Genomic DNA, 24,644 nt, shown 5'->3' on the forward strand with positions numbered 1-24,644 from the left:
AACTTAAGGGTTTCTGGGTGGCTCAGTCAGTGAAGTGTCCAACTTTTGATTTTGGCTCAGGTCATGATCTTTGGGTCATGATATCGAGCCCTGCACTGGCTTGGCCCTAGGTGTGGAGCCTGCTTGGGATTCTCTCTCTCCCTCTTCCTCTGCCCCTCCCCTCTCATCCGTGCATATGAGCTCATGTGCGCACACACACTCTCTCTCTCAAAAAAAAAAAAAAAGCTAATTTTGAGCATTCACCTGAAGGTCTGGACTGAAAAGATACTGGGAAAGATCATCCTAAGACCCATTTTTGGACAGTTAGGGAAAAATAAGATCAGGGTAATGTTTAGAATGTTTGGTCAGGCTACCTTAATGTTCTCTGACAGAGTGAGACATCCCGAAAACGGATAGTGATAATATATTTTGACTTTACTGAGGCTTAGATTTCATCCCCTCTGGCATATTCATCAATGAATAGGCAAATGTGGTCTGACCACAGACAACCTAAAGACAACTCAAGGCTGTTATTAATAGGTCAGTATCACCCTAGGAGTTCTATTAAGTAATGAAAGTATATTGTCAACACGTTATTGGATACAGTCATTGACCTAAATGTTGACATCAGAATACTATTTACTTTTCCTACACACCAGGTCATGGGAGCACACCTGCCCATTTCAAGAAAGTCACCTCCCCCACCACTCATAAGAGCTTGGAGAAATTTAAAATAGAATAGGTTTTTATCAGTTGAGAAAAGGATGTTAGGTGAAACTTAAAATGAAAATAAGTTGATAGATTAAGCTACTTCTTCTCATTTTAACCCTTTGATTTCTTGGGTTTTGAGTAACACCAGTAAAAATCCATTACCATATTCCTATTCATGTCTAAACTCCTAGAGTTTATAAACAGACCAGACTAAGAAGTGGACTATGAAGCAGGCCATACATCTCCCTGGGACACCAGAATCCCAATGTGAGTGACTCTTAGGCTTCCAGAAGACTACAAGTAACACCATGCTCACCATGGAAATGCCACTTGCTTATAAGGTAGCCTGAGCCATTAAACTCAAGAGCCGTTGGAGTCTGTGGTCTTTGGGGTTATAGTGAGACTGACAAATTCTTCCCTCTGATCACTCCCCTCCGCATTTGTGTCTCTCATCTCTTTACTCTTTGCCCTCACTTCGTCTAAATTCATCAGGTTGTCACTCCAGTTATGCATTTAACTTACATCCCTCTCCAACTTGATCTTCAAAGTTAACATTTTTAATACTGACCTCACTATAGTGCCAGAAACTCCTGCTTCCTCTTCATTGGGCTGTGCTAAGGATCAAATAAGTTCATTTATGTATAAGCAATTTGAAAATGTTAAAGTACTCTCTGGATACTATTTCTAGTTTGCTTTCATTTCTGGCACTGATAAGACACAATGTGGCATATAGTAGGTATTCATTCAACATGTTGTTGAACGAACCAATAAACAAATGGAAACACTTTACACATCAAAATTAATATGAAGTTAAGCACCGCCTCTCTCCAAAAAAAAAAAAAAAACTGACTTTAATTAGGTGCTTTGTTCTAAACAAGGATTATGTGAAGTTTAGGTTATTTTTTTTTTCCTATTTCAGTGAAATATATCACTAGAATTTTATTAGGGATTGCACTGAATCTATAGATAAATTTGGATAGTACGGACATCTCAATTCTTCCAATCTATGTGACCATGGGCCATCATCCCATTTATTTGTGTCACTAGGGAAAGGACAGTCTCTAGTAAATGGCACAGGGAAAACTGGAGATCTAAAAGCAAAAGAATGAAACTGGATCTTTATCTCATCCCACACACAAAAATTAATTCAAAACTGATTAAAGACTTAAACATAGCAATTAAAACTAAAACTCCTAGAAGAAAACATAGTGGGAAATCCCCTTGATGTTGGCACTGGCAATTTTTTTCAGATATGACACCAAAAGAACTGGAAACAAAAGCAAAAAAACAAACAAACAAACCAAGCAAAGCACAGCAAAGAAAACCATCAGTAAAATACAAAAGCACCTTGCAGAAGAGGAGAAAAAATTTGCAAACCATATATTCAAGAAAGAGCTGATATCCAAATTATATTTTAAAAAACTCATACAACTTAATAGCAAAAAACAAATTAACTAAAAAAAAAATGGGCAAAGGACCTGAATAGACATTTTTACAAAGAAGACATACAAATGGCCAACAAGTCCATAAAAATGCATTCAACATCACTAATGGTCAGGGAAATGAAAATAAAAAACAATAAGATATCTTCTGATACCTGTGGGGATGGTTATGATCAAAGAGTCAAAAATTAACAAGTGTTGGCGAGAATGTGGGGAAGCTGGAACTGTTGGTGAGACCGTAAATTGGTACAGCCATCACGGAAAGCAATGGAGTTTCTTCAAAAAATTAAGAATAGAATAACCATATGATTCAGCAATCCCACCTTCAAAAATACATTCAAAGCAAATGAAACCATGTATTGAAGAGATATCTGTACTCCATGTTCATGTAGCATTATTCATAAGAGCCAATATTTGGAAACCATCTCATTAAGTGTCCACTGACAGATGAATAGATAAATAAAATGTAGTATACATATGCAACGGAAGATCATTCAGCCATAAAAAGGAGAAAATCCTGCCATTTGCCACAAGATGAATGAAAGAAATGTTACACTAAGTAAAATAAACTAAACAATGATGACAAATACTGCATGCTCTTACTTGTATGTGAAGTCTAAAAAGCTGAACTTGGGATGCTGAGCATCTGCCTTTGGCTCAAGGCGTGACCCCAGGGTCCTGGGATCGAGTCCCACATCAGGCTCCCCAGAGGGAGCCTATTTCTCCCTCTCCCTATGTCTCTGCTTCTCTGTGTCTCTAATGAATAAATAAATATTTTTTTAAAAGTATAAATGAATAGAAAGCTAAACTCACAGAGAATAGAACAGTGATTGGCAGGGGCTGAGGAGTGGAGGGAACGAGATATTGGTCAAAGGATACAAGCTTTCAGTTCTAGGGTGAATACATTCTGGAGGTATAATGTTCAGTGTGGAGATCATATTTAATCATGTTTAATAATCCATTGAATACTTGAAATGCATTAAGAGAGCAGATATTAAAGTCTCATTACCCCCCCCAAAAAAAAGCTAAACAGGTGATGGATAGGTGATTTAGGTCAACCGGGGGAATCCTTTTGCAACGTATTCATATACCAAAACATCACCTCATACACCTTAAACACATATGGTATTAGTCAGTCATGTCAATAAAGCTAGAGAAAGAAAAAGAACTGTGGCCCTTATTTTTTAAAACAATGGAACCCCTTAGAGAGTTTTAAGCAGACATATGACATAGATCAGAATTGCATTTTGTTAGGGTGATGAGGCTGGGGTCACGGAGAAAGACTGTAAGAACAAACAAGGGTAGAAGCAGGAGACCAAATGGGAGGCTGCAACCAAGCAGAGTAGAGGAGAGGTTAACGTGGATCATCAAAGCAACCACAGGATAAAAAGAAGAGGCTGAATTGACAGGTATCTGTGAGGAAAAAAATCCATAAATGATCATTGAATGATATTTGATCTAGTTTAATGTGAATCTTCCATGAGGCATCACTGGAAGCACATTCTTCTTTGTTTTGCAATTCCGGGAGTGAGGTAGCTCCAGCAACTGAGTCATCAATTATAGTTCACCTTTTAAAGCAAATAGCTTTTGTGTCTGGTGTAAGAGAGTGGTCTAGTTTCATTCTTCTGCACGTGGCTTTTCAATTTTCCCAGCACCATTTGTTGATGAGACTGTCCTTTTTCCAGTGGATGGTCTTTCCTGCTTTGTCAAATATCAGTTGCCCATAGAGTTGAGGAATGAGTCTCGGTGTCCATCGAAGGATGAATAGATAAAGCAGCTGTGGTCTATGTGTACAATGGAATATTCCTCAGCCATTAGAAACGACAAACACCCACCATTTGCTTCAATGTGGATGGAACTGGAGGGTATGATGCTGAGTGAAGTGAGTCAGTCGGAGAAGGACAAGCATTATATGGTCTCATTCATTCGGGGAATATAAAAAATAGTGAAAGAGAATAAAGGGGAAAGGAGAGAAAATGAGTGGAAATATCAGAGAGGGTGACACCACATGAGAGACTCCTAACTCTGGGAATCAAACAAGAGGTCGTAGAAGGGGAAGTGGGTGGGGGGTTGGGGTGACTGGGTGATGGGCACTGAGGGGGGCACTTGACAGATAAGCACTGGGTGTAGGCTATATGTTGGCAAATTGAACGCCAATAAAAAAATAAAAAATAATAAAGCAAATAGTTTGATGATATTTAGACTGAATCCGAACATACCTTGCCCAGTTTATCAATAACAGTTCCTGCTTCTAAAAATTCAAAATGATGAGGTAAAAAAAGAAAAATATTATTCTCTCTCAAGCACAAAACCAAATCTCATTTTAATACAAGGTTATGAACTTTGTTTCCACTGGAAAGGAATAACTTTTGAAAATTTGATTTTGGTCGATTACAAATGTCACTGCCAATAGACTCCCAAACAAGTTTTTATTTGGGGGAGAATCATAAAATCAAAAAGGCGATTCACTGAGTAGATGTAAAATATATTGTACAATGTTCTCTCTCACCCAATGTCAACACATTGTTAATTTGGGGGACAGATTTGCTCACAAAGGTGCCATCGAGAGGACAGCGTTTATAATACCCTCGCTGGGTCTTTGATACCTGAAAGTTTGAAAATGAGAAAGCACTGCTCTTTTGAAAGCAGAGTATTTAAATGCCACTTTTCAATAGCACCCAGAGGTTTTGAGAATTAACCAGCTCCGAAAATATATTACACGCTCTCTGAAGGAAAATTAAAACACAAATCAAAATTGTTGAGGGAAACATTAGTGCCCGCCAGCCGCTGAAGGGTTGCACCCACACGCTGTGCTCCACAGCCCCCGCAGGCCTGAGGCCACTCAGAAGCTACGTTTCAATGCAAGCCAGCACACAAAGAAAGGGTAGAGGGTCAGCTCCCTGCAGGGGTATCAACATCCTCTACCTTCCAGCCCTTTCTTTCCAGCAGCTCCCGGCTCCCAGCCTGAACGGAGAGGCTGAGGCATCTTTCTGCTGGAGCTCTGCAAGCCCATTCTCCATTCCAACATGGCAACTGCTGGGAGTCACCAAGCTGCCAGTCATGCACCAGGGACTGTGCTGAGAGCGAGTGTGATTAGGAAAATACGCAGACTTCTACAAATAATTTAAATTCCAAAGATGACTAGAGAAAGAACTAAGTATAGACACAGCTTCAGGATGCACCTTGCTAGTGAGGAAACATGGCTGCTGTGCAGGACGCATGACAATAAATCATTATTGGAGTGTAATGCTGATATAAGCAATTTCTGATTCTTTTTCCACCCTTCACAATCACAACTGTATATTTTTTTAATCCTGAAATCCAATATTTACTCCTTCATCCATTCAGCCAACATCTATTGGAGCCATACTATGGACAAGACATTGTATTGGATTCTGTGAGAAAATTCAAGATTAGTAAGACCTAGGGTTTTTACTAACGGGGCTTAGAGTATAGCAGAAAAGCTAAATCCCCTGACTTCTGAAGGGGAAATAATCTGAGTTTGCATATCAAGTCTGGTTGTTAACCTGGGGTAAGTTTATGGATCGGAGTTCTGGTTTCCTCGTTTGTAAAATGAGGCTAATAATAATATATATCATATAGGCTAAGCATGAAGAGGGAGGAGACTCAAGGCCACAGAGACCAGCACAGAAAATGGAAAAGTCAGATCAGTCTGCCTTCAGGATCACCAGCTCAAGATGAGTCAAGAGTAGTCTGGAAATATGGCTTGGGATCATCTATACATGGCCTTGAATGTCAGGCTAAAAGATGTGGACTTCATCTAAAAAATGATAGGATATCCCTAAAAGTGATTTTGTGCAAGAGTAAGGAGACGGATAAATTGCATACTTCAAAAGCATAACTGCATATGCAATGTGATAAAGAAGCTGGAACGGGAACTAGAAGCAAAGTAGCCTTTTAAAGGGTGGCTGCAAAAGTACAGGCCGCAACACAATGCACACCCCCGATGTAATCATGAAAAACAATCAGACAAATCCAGATGAAAGGGCATTCTATGAAATAAGTGGCCTCCTCAAAAGGGTCAAGGTCATAAAAGACAAGACTGAGGAAGTGTGACAGGTTGTTGAGAATGAAGGATTCATGACAACTAAGTGCGGTATGCATCCGGGATTGGATCCTGGGACAGATCAAGGACGTTAATGGGAAAACTGGTGAAATTCAAATACAGGCTATAGTTCAGGTGATAACATGGTGACCCATGTTAATTTTGATATCCGCATCGTGGTTAGACAAGTTGTCAACTTAGGAAAGCTGAACGAAAGATGTAAGATCTCTATTATTTATGTAACTTTTCTGTAAGCCTAGACTTATTTCAAATAAAAAGGTTTTAGGGGCAGCCCGGGTGGCTCAGCAGTTTAGCGCCGCCTTCAGCCCAGGGCATGATCCTGGAGACCCGGGATCGAGTCCCACGTTGGGCTCCCTGCATGGAGCCTGCTTCTCCCTCTCTCTTGAATAAATAAATAAAATCTTTAAAAAAAAAAAAAAAAGGTTTTAGGTTTTCTTTTATTCCTTAAGTCCAGGCAAGAGAAGATAGGGCTCTGAACCAGGGTGATGGCTTTGAGAACTGGGAGAACAAGAAGCAGAACTGGTAAGAATCCGATGCTCACTGAGGTTGGTAGGGGGTCGAGGGGTCATCTGAGAGTCTGACCCAAGCATCAGTGACTGAGCAATTAGTAGTCATAACTTGAGGAAGAACCTACCTTGCATGTCTTGAGCTGTAGATGTGGATAGACTCATGGACCCTGGATATGAAAGACAGAGAAACAGAGAAAAGGTAGGGTTGTAGATTTGGGAGTCAACCAATAAAAGGGAATTGTTAGAACAATGGGAGTTAATACATTTACCAAAAGACAGGAGAAAAAAAAAGGATGAAAACAAACACTTTTGGGGAAATATCCACATTTAGGAAGAAGATGAAAAAGGAAAGACCACATTCTGACTTTAATTTTTTCATTAGGGGAAAGCTCAGGTTTAAAAATATAATGGATTTGGAGTAAACTGGGGTTCTGGAAAACACCAGTTCTACATGCCCATAAAGGAGGCAATTAGTGATGGGAATTAACAGGAAAAAGGAAAAGAGAAGATCAGGGGTAATTTGTGTGCATTTTCAAATAAACAGAAGAGCTTCAACAGGTATGTTACTGGATCGATCAAGTTTGGGATTTGAAACCTCAGCGGCATGTTTTAGAAAAATGTAACCGTGCTTTTTACCATTATCTTTAAAAGTTAAACCCCATCTCCCCCAATGCTTTGGCTTCTTGCAGAGTTCCACTGTACATTTCGAGAATAAAAGTCTGCAAAATGAGATGAGCAAGATAGTTTGATTGTCACGCATTTTAGGAAAATCTGCTCAAGAATAGTATGATGTTTTAAGTTTTCCGAGAAAAGAGTCCCCACACACATATTTTAAACATGTATGCCCATATGTAAGCCTCACAAATCATAAGTTTACACTTTGGTGAACCTGTTTTGAACACAAATGGCCTTCTGCTTTCCAGCTTCCTGATGTAGCTGGAGAGTCGTCGATCTGCAAGTCTCCATTTTGTAAAGAGCTGCTCTTCTCCTAATTCTAAAGGAATTAGGAATAATTCTTCTCCTAATTCTTACTGCCATGGTCCCGCAGCCCTTCTGCTGGACCTCAGGGGGTCATTGGAGGTCTTCCTTGGGACTTGAAATGGTGACCAATTTCTTTATTTAGGCTCTACTGTGATGAAAGCAGCAAGGCCGTACGTGTGTGGACACTGTCCGCAGCCATGGTCTCCACAAGTCTGTATTTAAAAATCAGAATAAAGCTGAAATACAGATTGAAGATGATGGGAAACATCCCAAAGGAGTTCTGGTGTCATCTGGTTACTGGTTTCAATTGTTGCTGGAGCACAGAAGGATCACTGCCCCTGTTCGACACAACATGTGAGCACATGCCTTACTCCCAAAGCCTTCCCACAAACTCCCTCTTTTTTGCCCAAGGTGGCGAAAAGTAGATCTGTGTCAGCTACAACTTTCCTCCTAAGCATTCTGCTTGGTTAGGAGGACTCTGTTCCTCATTATTCTTTCTAAGCCATTTCTAGTGAATCCTTGTGCCCTAGGATAGGATTCGTTAAATATGAACTTCCTCTTCCTTCCTCTCTCCTTCCCTTTCTCTCCTCTCTCTGTGTCTCTGTTTCTGTCTCTTTCCCTTTCTCAGCACTGAGGCCAAGGATGGCGTTTGATATCTAATCTAGATCTGGAATTTTGTACCATTTGAAAGCATCCCTCTATCTCTGCACATGAGTTTTGGTTTTCAGAAGAAACCGTCTTATTTTTCAAAGCAAAGAAATAAATGCGATTGGTGGCACAGAGAGCAAAAGGAGCTTTGGAGCCAACCAGAACTGCACGGGAATCTCTCCTCTGCCACACACTACCTTTGCGACCTTGACTAAATTGTTTAAGCTTTCCGTATTTGTCATAAAAACTAACAATGAATAGTTCCCACTGTGCCAGGCATTGTGCGAGGCATTTCACAGGTTACTTTTACAAGGTACGTGCTGTTATCCCCATACAAAAACACTGAAGGTGTTCAGTGAAAACACTGAGAAAAGTTAGGTCACTTGCCAAAAGACCCTGCATGACTGGCCCAGACCCCGGAGCCCACAGTAACTGCCAGGGGCCATTATGCAATATCCACCCCACAAGGATACTGTGAAGGTTAAGGTACCGCAGGCTCTGTGCATGCTATCCCATATGCGGTGGTGAGAATTATGAGTTATTCCAAAGAACCAAGTCTATGTTTTCCTCTTCTTTTTGTATGTCCAGGAGTCCGTCCAGTGTCTGACTCTTGGTTTCAGCTCAGGTCATGGTCTCGGGGTCATGGGATCGAGCCCCAGGTTGCGCTCAGCACTCAGTGTGGAGTCTGCTTGTCCCTCTCTCTCTGCTCCTGCCCCACTCACACGTTCTCTCTCTCTCTCTCAAGAAAAAAAAAATAGAAAAACAGAATCAGACGCCACTTGGAGAAGATGTTTTTGTTGTTGTTTTAATGTTCACACCAAGAAACAATAATCCAATTAATCCCATAGACAGCAGCTACCCACTACAGGTAGGTTAAGTAGCAGGGCCACCGGCTAACTACTGTACTGTCATGAGGTGGGCACTGGTCTTCTCCATTCAGAAAGAACACAGGACCCAGAAGAGCGAGGCTGAGGAGGCCCATGTGGCTCCCTGAGGAATCCATCCTAGGTTTCCTCCTACACTGCAGCTCCCTGTGTGACCTCCTCATGCCCTTGAGTTTGCCATTCCTGCTCCTGTTGGTTTGAGCCCAGGGAATCCAGGGCTTGCGTCGGAAAGAGGCATCTTTCCACAGCTAACCAACCGAGTGAGGAGTGCAGATGGTACGTGCTCCTGTAATCAGGCAGCTGGTCTCCTTATATTAACAAACTAAAGGATGAAATTCTTCCTTTGGCCACTACAGGCTAAGCTGGGCCTTCTTCCTTCCTACTTCTTTCTTGCCCCTGGTGTAAGTAGAAATTTCAAACCTCCTTTCCAACACTCAATATCAAATACCTTCTCTCTGTGCTCAGATCTCTGAGATGAAGTTTTTACCCTGTTACGTGATTTCACACATGAAAGCTGTCTATAGTTCTCTTTCTAAAGAAATAAAAAGGGAAAATGCAATTATAGATTCCGTCATAGAATCTGCAGCACATTAGCTCACTATACCTGTCACATAGGCACCTTTACATTTCACAGGTGTCCTCAGAGAGGACAAGGCAAAAAGACCCCTCGTTCTTTTTTCCCTTTTAAAGAAAATGACTTGTCATGGAGAGGGTTTGTGGATTTTTTTTCATTTTTATTAAAATAATTCATCTCTTTTTCAACTTTTCATGTCAAATTAATCACTGAAATTCGATGCTTTTGCCACTTTGCTATGGATTCAGGCAAACTAGTTAAATAAAAAATAATTGAAGAAATAGAAATTATTTTTATTATATAGGACTACTTATTCTAATGACATTGTTCTGAAACATAAATTTAAAAGTTCTGTCCCTGACATTATCCATAAGGGGGTTTACATGTACGTATCTGGGTCCGCACCAAACAATGCATTTAGTGTCTAAGGCAGCACAGTAGACTAAAATAGTGTACTAGGGGGTCTGGGGAATATTAGTTTTCATGGGACTCAGTTTACTCATTTATAAAATTGGGATGATAATGTCTTACAGATTTAATATCAAGATCAGATTTAATATCAAGATCATAAATACAGCATATTCAGAAGTAGGCCTTATTTGGTGAACATTAGTTCTTGATATACGGCATGTGTTTTTGTGTGTTAATATGACCTAGGCATAAACACACATAACACCCACGTACACGGAATCGCCTGAAGACTATATTCAGAGACTCAAATATGGAATTACTGATTCTGCTAAACCTCATAGTGCTACTCGAGATCCTTCAAGAGATGCTTCAGTGTCTCCACCCTCTACAGACAGCAGTCCTCTCAGAACGGTAGTGTCAATAGTCACTGAGGCACCAATGCTTTTGGGGATGATGACTTTCAGGGCCAAAGAACAGGAGCAGAGATAACTTGCCAACTTTATCCTGCTCCTCTTGAGTCAGAGACTAATAGTGGCTATTCATTTTGAGTGACCCTAAACAATTCTTCACATTTGGATAGTGTTTGTGCAGTCATTACATCGACTCTCGGGGAGGAAATGGAAAGACAAATCAGCAACAGGCATGTCTTCGGTCAGTTTCTATCAGCCTGGGCTGGCATTGCCTTTCCATCACTGGTCTCCAGGAGAACACGTGACCCAGTGGGCAGATAACTAATGTGAGAGTCATAGCAGTTAACTTCATTTTTCAGTGTCTCCTCTAAATTTGCTCCTAGAAGAGCTCATGGGTAACGGGAGGAGTTTTCGAATCAAAAGGATTTAAACTGAAATCTCAGGTGAACATCTCATGGATTGAGTAACTTTAAAAAGGTTTTCAACTTTCTGAACACAAATTTCCTCCTCTGAAATATTTTCTACCACAAAGGCTTGTTTTTACAAGTCCATGTTCATGCGTGTAAAGCACCTGCTGTACACCTGGCAAATGGTAGCGTTTTTGTTAGCTTCCTAAAAATACCACTAGCATTTCTATCTACTCTAAAATTCTGTGATAGGCAACTGCTGAATCTAGCAACATTCTGATCCAACAGAACAAAGGCATAAAAACGTAAGTGTGCTCAACAAGGAACACTGACTACACATTTATTAATCAAAGATTGTGTTGACACAGTATTGAAAACTCATGATTTTTGCATGCAGTAAAGCCATCTATATTTAATACATTAGATAAAACATTCAGCAAATGTTATATTTAGATTTGACTAATAAGGGGACCCATCTGCTTTGGTTATCTAATGTCAAGCATAGCTAATAATTTCAAAGCAGGTTGAACGTAATTAAGCATCAGTGTCACGTCTGTAATCCAGGGATAGCAGTTCTTATCTAATAGGGTTGTCATGAAACTTAAGATAATGTCAATAAAGGTGGTAAATAAAATTGGAGACATTTTATAATTTGTGACTTTTTCTACTCTTAAGTCAACAATGGTTATGTTTTTCTAACAGCGAAGTAGCCAGGTCAGTACTTTGCTGCCTGTCATCCCGAATTACATTGATTATTTATACTGCAAAGTTTAAAATAGATCACAACAATAAATATCCCTAGACGGTAAACTGTAGCAAAACTTCCTTGTGTCCGAAGATCATGGACAGAAAATCTTAAGCGTACTGCAGAATTTTAGAGAACAAAATGTCTTTTATGATTTCGAAATCATCATGAAAGATGAAATAATCCCATGTCATCGCTGTGTCTTAGCAGCGTGCGGTGACTTTTTCAGGGCTATGTTTGAGGTAAACATGAGAGAGACGGTGGGAGTGTCACCATCACTAACCTGTCCTCCAAAGCCGTGAAGGCGTTCCTTGACTACGCCTATACTGCGAAAACACAGATAACGGATGATAATGTGGAAATGTTCTTCCACATGTCTTCATTTCTTCAAGTTTCCTTCCTAGCCAAAGCTTGCAGTGACTTAATAAAAAGTATTAACCTTGAAAAAAAAAAGTTTTTTTGTTTTTTTTTTGTTTTGTTTTTTTGCAGTGGCTTTGGGGACTGGCACTCCTGGGCTCCACCTGGGCGGCCCTGACCACGGGGGCCCTGGGCCTGGAGCTGCCCTCGCCATGCCGGGAGGTACTGTGGCCACTCCGGCCTACTTGCTAGTGTCCGCCGGCTGCTATGCCCTGGGCACGGTGGGCTACCGCGTGGCCACTTTTCACAACTGTGAGGACGCCACCCGCGAGCTGCAGAGCCAGATCCAGGAGGCCCGCACCGACTTAGCCCGCAGGGGGATGCGCTTCTGACACCCCAGCCCATTCCTACCCGACAGCCTTTCCTCCCGCTGCCCGTTAAAGAGAAGTTTATTTTCCAACATTGTTTAGTTGGAGCATAGACAACGGGGACTTCAAAGAACATCCTAGTTTCTAAAAAGTCAAAGGAAAGTTATAAAATGACTAAAAAATAGCTAGATTTGTAGAAAGTAGAGCAGTGGCTGACGGTGAATCCAATTCTTCGGTTTTGCGGTATTTATCTATGCAACGTGTTGAGCGATCACTTCTTCTACAAGGCCCCAGTTGCCCAGTGAAGTGCGTGAACAAGAGTCTCTGCTCTGCGGAAGTTAGATACTCTTGCACAACTGTTTTGTGACCTCTTTTAGTTTGTCCATTTTTGGCTTCTCTGTGTGTCTAAAATCTGCCGATTTAATCAAACACATCCCCGTGTCTACTCAAATTGCCAGGAACAACAATTAGAATGATTATGGGTCTTCTCTGCACGCGTGCGCACACACACACACACACACACAATTCGTCAGACTGCTTCAGGAACTGGCCAACCACATAGCTGGGGTCAAGTGTTTTTGATAGAGAAGTAGGTGTGTGCCTGGAACCCCGGGACACTCCAATGGTGAATCCCATCTACATGTGTCTCCACGTACTTGGTGACCAAGTAGGTTTTCCATAAATGTTGGATTGATAAAAGAATGAGTGAAAAATAAGGTAGAAAGAATAGACTGAGGAGAGCCACGGATCCCTGTCTATTTTATGAGGGAATAACCAAATTTTCCCTAAAAAAAGCCTTCCTCCCTGCACGCCCGGCCCTCTCTGGAGCTCCCCCATCCTCACCCAGTGCTGCAGCCTTGTCCTGGGTCAGGAAGACCTGGCTCAACTTCACGAGTGACTGACGCACAAAGGCAGCAACGGTGCCTGGGACGCCGGAGTCCCCAGAGGCCAGGGTTTTAGCTGGGGGAGTCGAGGGATGGGCCGGTTCTGGACTCACTCTCAGGTACCGCCTTGCCCGCTGTCCATGAGCCACAGCGGCCTGGGCCATGCCCTCTGCCCACCAGGCCGGCCGCCGCCCTGGAGGTGCCCCAATGCACGAGTGTCCCTTTGGGGCAGGGCCACCTTCTGGGGTCATATGGTAAACACATCAGTGGGAACCTCCACCTACGGAGCAGCCACCAGCCCGGGGACCTGTGTCAGGACTGCCCATCCCCTCACGCCATTGGCATTCCATGGACACCCAAACCAGAGAAGAGGCCAACTGGGGTTTCCAAATGTCACTGTGCACAGCTGTGAACGTGAGGAGAAAACCAAAGACAAAGAGGTCCTGGGTCTTTAAAAAAAAAGAAAAAGGGAGGGGGGATGCCTGGGTGGCTCAGTGGTTGAGCGTCTGCCTTTGGCTCAAGACATGATCCTAGTTTGGGGATCGAGTCCCACGTGGGGCTCCCTGCGAGGAGCCTGCTTCTCCCTCTGCCTGGGTCTCTGCCTCTCTCTCTGTGTCTGTCATGAATAAATAAATAAAATCTTTAAAAAAACAAACAAACAAACAAACAAACAAACAAACAAACAGGTCCTGGAAAGTAGACGGGCCAGCCCAGCCCCCGCCAGCAGCCAGCAGCGTGGCCTGCCCCGCGTCCTCTGCCTCCAGCGAGGGCGCCTCGCCTCCGCTGCTCGCTCCATCCCGCCGGCACGGCAAGCACACAGCAGCAGGTGTACCTGGGAAAGCCATTTGTCCCCATCCTTCTGAACCCCCTACTGTCAGTTCTACGGACGAGTAGCAATATCCGTTTCATCCCCCCAGCCCCCTACCCTGCCAAATGCCAGGAAAAGGACCTCCACGTCCTAGCGGCCACACACAAGTTGACGACCTCCGGGTCAAACATCAAAAGCAGAAACAACTTCTTTTCCCCCCCGAATGACTCTTCATACACTTTAGTTTTCCCTTTTGCAAGCACTCAGAGTCCTTTCCTTTCCTCCAGGCGTGAATCCCCCGCGTGGCGCTGTCTAAGGTCCCACGGGCCTGCCAACGCTGGTCTCGGCCGCCCTCTGCCACCCCACTCCCTGCCGCCGCTCTCAGCTGCTGACTCCTAAACGGCACCAGGCTAAGAAAACCAAGAAGTCATAGGATGGTGCCACTTCTTAGCAACTGTCATTTTCCCTTTCCTGGAAGATGCAATTTAACAGCTTAAAGTGAAAACTGAAAAGAATGAGCAATTCCTTTATCCGGGACTCTGCAGAGACAGAACAATATTAGGCAGCTGCCGTGAGGAAACACAGCACGCTCATGTATTGTGAGAGGCGCTACAAAGACTGGTTGGGGGGGGGAACAAAAACAAAAACACGCTCGTGTGTTCCCCAGCCTCTTGGATTGTTAGGATTTAATGGGGTTGCAGGTCCTTCCCTCACATGTTCACACACGCACTCTCACGTGGACTGTACATGCGATCACTAAATACAATTGCCTCTGGTAGCCCAACACACAGGGTCTAAAGGCTTCGTTTTACTCCTTTGCACTTGAAGACGAGAAGTTCCAAAATTGAGTGATCTGAACTATATTAGGTATCAGGTCCCTCTTCTAACAATCTCAGCTTGTGTGCATGTATATCACTGCTACCTGCAGGGACAGGCTGCAAATGACCTTGGCGTGCCTCAGTCTCCAGAACGTGTATCCTCAGGGGACTCCTGCCCTTGACGCAGAACCCTGGCTGTATGGGCCTGGCCAGGCTCTCCGTCTCTCTAGGAAAGTAGAGGGGATTTTATCAATAAATCTCACCATACATAAACACCTGAGGATGTCCCAACAGACCGCCTGAAGAGCAAGTTCGGAATTGCAAAGACGTGCTTCCTGATTCTATAATTACAGAGCGGAGGGTGAAGTCACAGAAAGCTCCTGGGGAATGAGGAGGAACTTAAATAAGAAGGTATGTTCCTGGTTATAAGACAATGCTGACTGCAGCGCTGTGATCTAAACTTTGAAGATGAAAAGGACACTTTATAAAAGCATAGGCTCTTGGCTCCACATTCGGCACGTCCAGAAAAACAAATGTAAAAGATTTTATACCATTTAAAGACAGGGAAAGCTGGCCATTCAGGAAAGACTTATCCAACTTTTTACCCAGCTAGTGATGGACACTTATTTATTCAACAATCTATTATACTGAATAGATCCGAGTATACTTAATGCTTAGTATAGTGATAGACGTTACAGTAAGCATTCAGTGCACAGAAATCAAAGTCTAGACCTCAGGAAGTTCAGTGTATAATTTGAAAAACAAATATAAAATTACAATCTAAAATTCACTAGATTTGTTAAAGATTCTGTGAAATCATTTCCAATGACTTGACTGTAGTAATTGTACTATATCCATAAAGACAGAACAAACCGATCTAAATGAATTATGGAAAAGCCTTGCTAACGAGGATAAATAAAAACACCAAGGTTTTGAAATTGCACGAGCCAAAGAAGAGAGGTTATTCTAAGAAAAGCACAAGATTCTAGTCACATTTCTGGTACTACTTCCACATTTTGGCTAAAGTCTCTTAATATTTCTGGCTCTGTCTCTGGAAATCAGTGTGGAGGGTCCTCAAGAAGTTAAAAATAGACCTGCCCTACAACCCAGCAATTGTCCTGCTGGGGATTTACCCCAAAGATACAGATGCAGGAAACGCTGGGACACCTGCACCCCAATGTTCACAGCAGCAACGTCTGCAATAGCCAAACTGTGGAAGGAGCCGCAATGTCCTTCAACAGATGATGGATAAGGAGATCTGGCCTATAGCTACAATGGAATATTCCTCAGCCATCAGAAAGGATGAACACCCACCATTTACATCGACGTGGATGGACCTGGAGGGTATGATGCTGAGTGAAGTCAGTCAATCAGAGAAGGACAATCATCATATGGTCTCACTCATATGGGGAATATAAGAAATAGTGAAAGGGAGCATAAGGGAAAGGAGGGGAATTGAATGGGAAAAATTAGAGAGGGAGACAAACCATGAGTGATTCCTAACTATGGGAAATGAACAAGGGGTAGTGGAAGGGGAGGTGGGGGGGCGGGGGTGACTGGATGACGGGCACTGAGGGGAGCACTTGACGGGATGAGCACTGGGTGTTAGACTATGTTGGCAAACTGAATTTAAACAAAATATTTAAAAAAACATTTCTGGCTCCATTTCCTCAGTTCTTAAGATGTTATAAAATATTTCTAAAGTTTATCAAAGTACTAAAATAATATCCTATGTATTAAGCATGTGATATCAAAGTGTTTCACATCTTAAACTTTTACTACACATAATTTAATCTTGTTGATGACTCAGAAGGTCAGTAGTCACCATAGGGTCAACATATAAATGAAGGGGAGGTAGATGCACACTAGGATTGTGGTTTATTGTATTTGCCACTGTATTGTGTTAAGCAACTCTATCAGTCAGGGACTCGACAAGAAATGGATAACATATTCTGGAATATGTCAAGGAAGGTCCAGAAGCTAGTCACACGGCTGTGGGTCAGCGCAGAAGGACCACAAAGGAAAGTGCAATAACAAAGACAGACGGGTTAACCAAACCTGGAAGAAGGGAGCTGTGTAAAAGAGGCCACCCCTAGTCAAGGGACCAGCACACCGGAAGCCATCCTACAGAGACTCCTAATGGCTGAAACAAACTGGAAGTCATGGCCTTCTGAGGTAGACACTAGGATGGAGAAAAATGAAGAGACTCTGGGGAGATATCAGAAGATATTTAGAATGATCCTCCCTTTTTCTCCACCAGCGTCTACTCTTTTCCTTTATTCAGATAAAAAGTGTGTCAGCCATTTTGGAAAAACAGTATGACAGGTTCTCAAAAAATTAAAAATTCAATGATCTAGCCATCCCACATGATCTAGCGATCCCACCTCTGGGTATATATTCCAAGCAAGTGAAACCAGTATCTAAAAAAGATACCTGCACACCCATTTTCACCACAGCAAATTCACAGCAGCCAAGATATGGAAAAAACCTAAAATGGCCTTTGATGGATCAAGACAATGTGACATATATAAGTATATAGATATATAACGGAATAGTATTCAGAACTATAAAGAAGAAAATCCTGCCATTTGTGACAACGCGGATGCAATTAGAGGGAAATAAACCAGAGAAAGACAAATACTGTGGAGTATGATCCCTTATAGGTGGAATCTAAAAATAAATAAAAGCTAATTTCTTAGAAAGAGAGAATAGAATGGCTGTTGCCATGGGCTGGGAAAGAGGGCAATGGGGTGATGTCAGTATAAATTTTTAGTAATAAGTTTTAGAATAAGTTCTGAGGCTCTAATGGATAGCATGGTGACTCTATTAATAATACTCACATACTTGAAAGTTGCTTAGAGTAGATCTTAATCATCCTCATCACAGGAGGAAAGAAAAAAGTCACTATGTGAGATGATAGATGTATTAATTATCTTGATCTTGGTAATCATTCCACACATTGGAGACTTCATCACATTGAAGGCTTAACGTATGTAGGATTATATTTATCAATTCTTCCTCGATAAAGTTAAATTCAAAAAAATTTCAAGTCCTCTGTCCCCAGTACAGTTGTTACAGGAGGTCTCTTCCGTTAATGCACTCGGTAGGCCCATATCTATTTAGTCAAGTGCTACTCAAAATTAAAATGTCAGTCACTATTTTTGTCCATCGAATGAGGAAGAGGAGGAAAGGAGGGAAGAAAAACAGAACAAAACATGACGCTACAGTTGCTGCTTCAGTACCTGGTCGTAAAACCTGAATTGATAATCATCTCCCATCCTATGGGGCCATCATCTCCACCAGGACTTCAACTAGACAAAGCTGTACATGACAGTGTGACCCAAACTATTTCTACAAAATCTAAGGTTTCAGCAGTTTTCATTGGATTTGTTTTAGTTTTCCATTGACCAGAACTACTATTGAAGCATATTGTTGATTGTACAAGAAATTCCCCCATGAAATTCCCTGGGTCCCCTGCTACTCTCTGCTCTCACTGATTTTCAGAAATCATGTTGCTTCCTGGTAATTGGGACCATCACCCCAGATAGGACAATGCTGCTCTTCTCTGCCACAAGGAAACCTAAATGACCAGAGTGTCCCCTACATTACAACAGTTCTTCCTTTTCACCCTAAGTTCCCCAAAACAACCAAGGCCAAAATTGCAGCAATCAGGAGCAAACGTTTCCCAAATGGGTTGTTACATGTCATGGTCAGACTCTCTCTCTCCTTCGCTTTTTGGGTCAGGAGGCAGGTATTCCGGCTATCAGGGAAGCTAGTGTGTGAATACCCCAGGGCAATGCCGTTTCTGTTATCCGCACCCTATCATGTAGCACCTCAGCCTCACAATGTTTCCTAGCTAGAAACGTAAGTGACCTTCCAGCAGACCATCCCAACAGTCCACGGAGCCAAGTCGCGCCTCTCAGCTTCTCAGGGGGGCACAGGGTGTGATCACGTGCCCATGTCTCTGCACTTCCTCTACTGTGAAAAGTGTGCCCTGGCTAGAGGTGAGGCCAGCTGGTAAACCCCGCAATGAGGAAAAAGCTCCTCAGACACGTGGATGGTGGGTTGAGCTTTCCGGAAATGCGACTCAACCACCGTAAGGAGAAAGCCCTCCCTATCTAATGAGAGGTCCCAGATAACCACTATGCCACCGGGGGGCCTGCTGGGCCTCCCTTGAAAATGGCACACTCAACTCTTGCTTTTGGCTCAGGCTGTGATCTCAGGGCCCTGACATCAAATCTCCCCCATGGGGAGTCTGCTTGAGATTCTCTCTCTTTCTCTTGCTCACTCTCAAATAAATGAATCTAAAATTAAAAAAAAAGACACACAGTGGTGCCTTCTCAGGAATTCAGCGTCGGTGCATCCTGTGGATGGTTCGGGCGGTCAGGAGCGACAGCAGCCGCCCGAAGGGAAGACCACACTGTGAGCCGTGCGTGCCTCCCACCCGGCGCTACACACCGGGGAGCTGTACTCACAGGGTTAGGGGAAGGCGACCGAGGGACAAAGATCAGTGGCTGGGGGACAGCGTCTCGTCCAGCCCTGCGGTGGGCACCCTCTGAGGCACGCAGTGCAGAACCTGGGCACCTGCACACGCTGCGCCGGGCCCGGGACACCTGCTCAGGCCCCTTCTCCCGGGAGCCGCTGTCACCTCCCAAGCCCGCATCAGTCCCCTGGCCCGCTAGCGGCTGCCCACGAGCCACCAAGGCCTATACCTTAGGCTGTCCCCTCGTCACGCAGGATGAACCGCCAGGTGCTCCGCAGCGGGCTCAGCCCCACGGGGGACTTCTGCTCCAGCATCTCCCGTGTCCTGAGTGGGGTCAATGCAGCGCCAGCCTCCGGCCACCCCCACGGACGGACACAGGCGCTTTCGCTCTCCCCTCCTCCATCCACAAGTCAGGGAGCCACCACTGAGGGTTTCCAGTGACTAAGCTTATGTCCTATGACTGGGGGAAAACCCTCAGCCCGGGTCCTATTCCCCTGGACCTGGACCCCCTAATAGGCCCGTGCAGGGCTCCTCTTACAATGGGTGAATTACCATATCCTTATGGGGTCCGGGAGCACCCTAAGCTCAGAGCCAGGACCCAACAAACCCCAAAGAGCTGAGCTCCACTCTCCCTCGTGCACAGTCACCCTGGAAAATAGCTCCAGGAATCTCTGCAAAAGGCTTGTGGGTCTGTTACATGCTTGCTTCTCACGGGGATTTCACTTCACCTTCACTTAAGGGGCTCAGGGCTGCGCTCTCACTTAGGAAATGGAGAAATCCCATCGTAGGTAACTGTTTTCTTCCCAGGCAGCCCCCCACACATACACTTTTTTGTTGTTCTGTATTTACAAATACTGCAAAAAGTGGGCCCCTGGGTGGTTCAGGGGTTGAGTGTTTGCTTTCAGGTCAGGGCATGGTCCTGGGGTCCCTGGATTGAGTCCCACGTCGGGCTCCCCGCAGGGAACCGGCTTCTCCCTCTGCCTGTGTCTCTGCCTCTGTGTCTCTCATGAATAAATAAAATCTTTGAAAGAATATTTCAAAAAGCATTCTATCAGGCTGCCCACCTAGATCATTTCTAAGGAGAAATTGCTAGAAACTCCTGCAGGTCAAAATCCTCTAATTACCATTTTAGATATGATTTTCTTGCAGCAATTGTACTACCACCTGTTCTCTAGGACTCCATATGACATTATTCCCATTGAAATAAAAAAAAAAAAAGATTCCACTAAAATGTCTCTACACTGTATGCGACCTACAGAGTACAACCGGTTAAGTCAGAAGTCTTCAAAGATGGTGGTGTGCTCCTTACCAATGATTTCCTAAAGCTTCGACGAAGACAGCACCCTCCACATTTTCCCAGAATGTGTGGTTGCAAGCGGCTGAGCTGTTTGCAGGTAACAAACCCGTCCCGACCCTCCCATTTCCTGCAGCACAGACTCCCCCCTCCTCACAATGCAGACCTGGAGCGAGCTAGCATTTTAACCTTATTAACTGGAAGCCAACTTTGGGTACAAGTTTAGATCAATCAGTCCAGCAACTACTCATGTCTCTACCAAGTACTGAAGCCAAAATATTACGTTCTGAATCCCAAATGAGTATATGCACTTCCACGGATTTAGCCTTCTCTGATTACATTTCATCAGTGTTGCTTAAACCTACCAAGAAACCGCTCATACCTTACTTTCCAGGTTCCCAATGATAGAGAATGGCAAGGCCATTTTGTTGTTTTGTGGGGGTTTTGTGTATTGTTTTTGGCAAATGTATTTTTCTTCATTTATTTTATGGAGATACAACCTCAAGAACACATTATGGTTGCATGAATGGTATGAAGAACTTTAATGCAACCTTCACCTAGATTCAATGAGCATTAATCTTTTGCCCAATTTATAATCTTCCTTCTTTCTCTATGTAAACATCCTCATTCACCATTTTTTTCTGAATCATTTGCCATCTGAGGACACTGCAGACATCGTGCAATGTTACCCCCAAAATACTTCTGTATGTATTTCCCGAGAGCAAGGACATCCTCTTACATAACCACTATACAATTACCAAAACTAGAAAATTTGATTTAGATACACCCGGTGATATAATTCATTAATCTGTATTTGAAATCCACCACTTGTCCTGATAATATCCTCTATAATTATTTTTCCCCAGATAATGAAATACGTATTTATTGTTTGGAAGCAAACTTTTTTTTTAATAATTGTGGTAAGAACAGTTATGAACTATCTTAACAAATTTTGAAGTGCACAATCTACTATTGCTAACTATGGACACATGTTGTCCAGCAGTTCTCACAATTTACTTTATATAACTGAAACTTTATATGCAATGAATAGCGATTCCCCATTTCCTTCTCCCCTGAAGGCCCTGCAACCACCAATCCACTCTGTTTCTAGGAATCGGAGTATTTTAGCTACCTCACAGTAATGGGATCATGCAGTATGTGTCTTTCTGGGACTAGTTGATCCCACTTAGCATAACGTGCTCCACATTCATCCATGTTATTGAATAAGGCAGGATTTCCTTTTTTTTTTTTTTTTAAGGCTGAATAATGTATTTATATACCATATTTTCTTTATCCATTCATCTATCAATGAACATTTTGGTTACTTCTGTATCTTAGCTATTGTGAGTAATTCTGCAATGACCATGGCAGTGTAGGTACCTCTTTAAGATCCTGATTTCAGGGACACCTGGGTGGTTCTGTCATCAAGCATCTGCCTTCAGCTCAGGGCGTGACCCCGGGGTCTCAGGATCAAGTCCCTCATCGGGCTCCCTGCAGGGAGCCTGCTTCTCCCTCCGCCTGTGTGTTTCTCATGAATAAATAATATCTTTTTAAAAATCCTGATTTCAATATATAGTCAGACGTGGGGCACCTGCATGGTGCAGTTGGTTAAGAACCTAACTCTTGGTTTTGTCTCAGATCATGATTTCAGGGCCCTGGGATGGAGCCCTGAGCTAGACTCTGTGCTCAGTGCTGAGGGCGCTTGAGATTCCCTCCCCCTCTGCTCCTCCTGCTCGCAGTCTCCTAAAATAAATAAATCTTTACACACACACACACACACACACACACACACACATCCTCAGAGAGAATAGAAAATATGATCCAGCAATTGCATATTTTCTAGCAAATTTCATACCATAATTCTTTCAGGTTTTTAAGAGACCTCCATACTGTTTTCCATAGTGGCTGCACATCTTACATTCCCACCAAAAGCATTCAAAGGTCCTAACTTCTCTACATTCTCACCAATACCTGCTGCCTTTTGTTTGTTTGGTTTTTTTTAATATTTTACCATCCTAAGTGTTAAGTGATACCTCAATGTGGTTCGCTTTGCACTTACCTGACGGTTAACAATGAGAGCATCTTTTCATGTATCTGTTGGCCATTTGTAGGTCTTCTCTAGAAAAATGTCTATTGAAGTTCTTCACCTCCTTTAAAATCAGATTATTGGTTCTTAAGCTATTGAGTTGTAGGAGTTCCTTATACATTTAAAATATCAACCCTTTATCAAATACACAATTTGGAAATACTTTCTTCCACTTCCTAAGTTGCCATTTACTCTGTTGACTATTTCTTTTGCTCAGCAAAAGCATTTTACTTTGACATAATCCCTCTTGTCTGTTTTTGCTGTTTTTGTTCCATGTGCCTTTGGTGTTATATCCAAGAAATAGTTGCCCAGACCAATATCGTGAAGCCTTCCCCTATGTTTTCTTCTAAGAATTTTACAGTTTCAGTCTTATGTTTAAGTCTTTAATCCACTTTGAATTGATTTTTGTGTACAGTGTAAGATAATGTTCCAATTCCATTCTTTTGCATATGGATAGCCAGTTTTCCCATCACCATTTGTTAAAGAGACAATCCTTTCCCCATTACGCATTCTTGGCACCTTTGTTAAAGATCTGTTGACTCTATATGCATAGGTTTATTTTTGGATTCTATTCTGTTCCATTGGTCTATATGCCTGTTTTTATGCCTCTATCTTTGTTCTTCTTAAGATTGCTTTGGCTATTTTAGGTTTTTGCCTCTCCATATGAATTTTAGGATTTTTTTTTCTATTTCTGTAAAAAAATAGTCATTGGGATTTGATTGCATCAAATCTGTATATCACTTCGGGTGGTATGAACATTTTAATATTAAGTCTTTCAACCTGCGAGCGTTGAATATCTTTCCATTTATTTGTGTCTTTAAATTTTTTTCATGAATGTTCTAGAGTTTTCAATGTACAAGTCTTTTATCCCCTTGGTTAAGGTTACTCCTAAGTATTTTTATTCTTTTGGTACTATTATAAGTGGGATGACTTTAATTTCCTTTGTGAATCATTCCTTTTTAGTGTACAGAAACTCACTTTTGCATGTTGATTTTGTATTCTACAAATTTATCTAATTCTGTTTTTATTTTCATGGAGTCTTTAGGGTTTCCTGTATATAAAAATCACATCATCTGCAAACAGGTAATTTTAATTCTTTCTGATTTGTATGCCTTTTATTTCTTGCTATTGTCTGTTTTGGCTAGGACTTCCAGCACTATGTTTAATTCAAGTGGTGAGAGTGAGCATCCTTGCCTTCTTCATAATCTTAAAAGAAAGCTTTTTGATTTTTCACTTTTGAGTGTGATGTTAGTTGTGGGATTTTCATATATGGACTCCATTATGTTGAGGTGAATTCCTTCTATGCCTCATTTTTGTCATAAATGGATGCTCTTTTGTATCTATTGAGATGGTCATGTAGCTTGTATTTTTCCCCTTCATTCTATTAAGGTGGTATATCACGATAGTTGATTTGTGTATGTTGAACCTTACTTGAATCCCAGGATGAAATCCTACTTGGTTATGGTATATGATATCCTTTTAATGTAGCAAATGTGGCATTTTGTTGAGGATTTTTGCATCTATGTTTATTGTGGGTATTCACCTACAGTTTGTTAATTTGCTTGTTTTGTAATAACTTTGTCTCATTTTGATATCAGAGTAATGCTGAGAGTACTCTGTACAACTACACACCACAAATTGGATAACCTAGAAGAAGTTAGTTCTTAAAAATATACACCTTAATAAGACTGAATTATGAAAACAGAAAAACTAAACAGACCAATAATTAAAAAGAAGATTGAATCAAAAATTAAAAAA

General features: G+C 42.3%; 1 pseudogene; it reads left to right on the forward strand.

The window, feature by feature from the left end:
- The first annotated feature begins 6,341 nt into the window (after window positions 1-6,341).
- On the forward strand, window positions 6,342-12,633 carry LOC140610934 (dolichol-phosphate mannosyltransferase subunit 3-like; annotated as a pseudogene).
- The last annotated feature ends 12,011 nt before the right edge of the window (window positions 12,634-24,644 follow it).

The sequence above is a fragment of the Canis lupus genome, chromosome 2 (genome assembly GCF_048164855.1).
Source record: "Canis lupus baileyi chromosome 2, mCanLup2.hap1, whole genome shotgun sequence".
NCBI classification, from domain to species: Eukaryota; Metazoa; Chordata; class Mammalia; order Carnivora; family Canidae; genus Canis; species Canis lupus.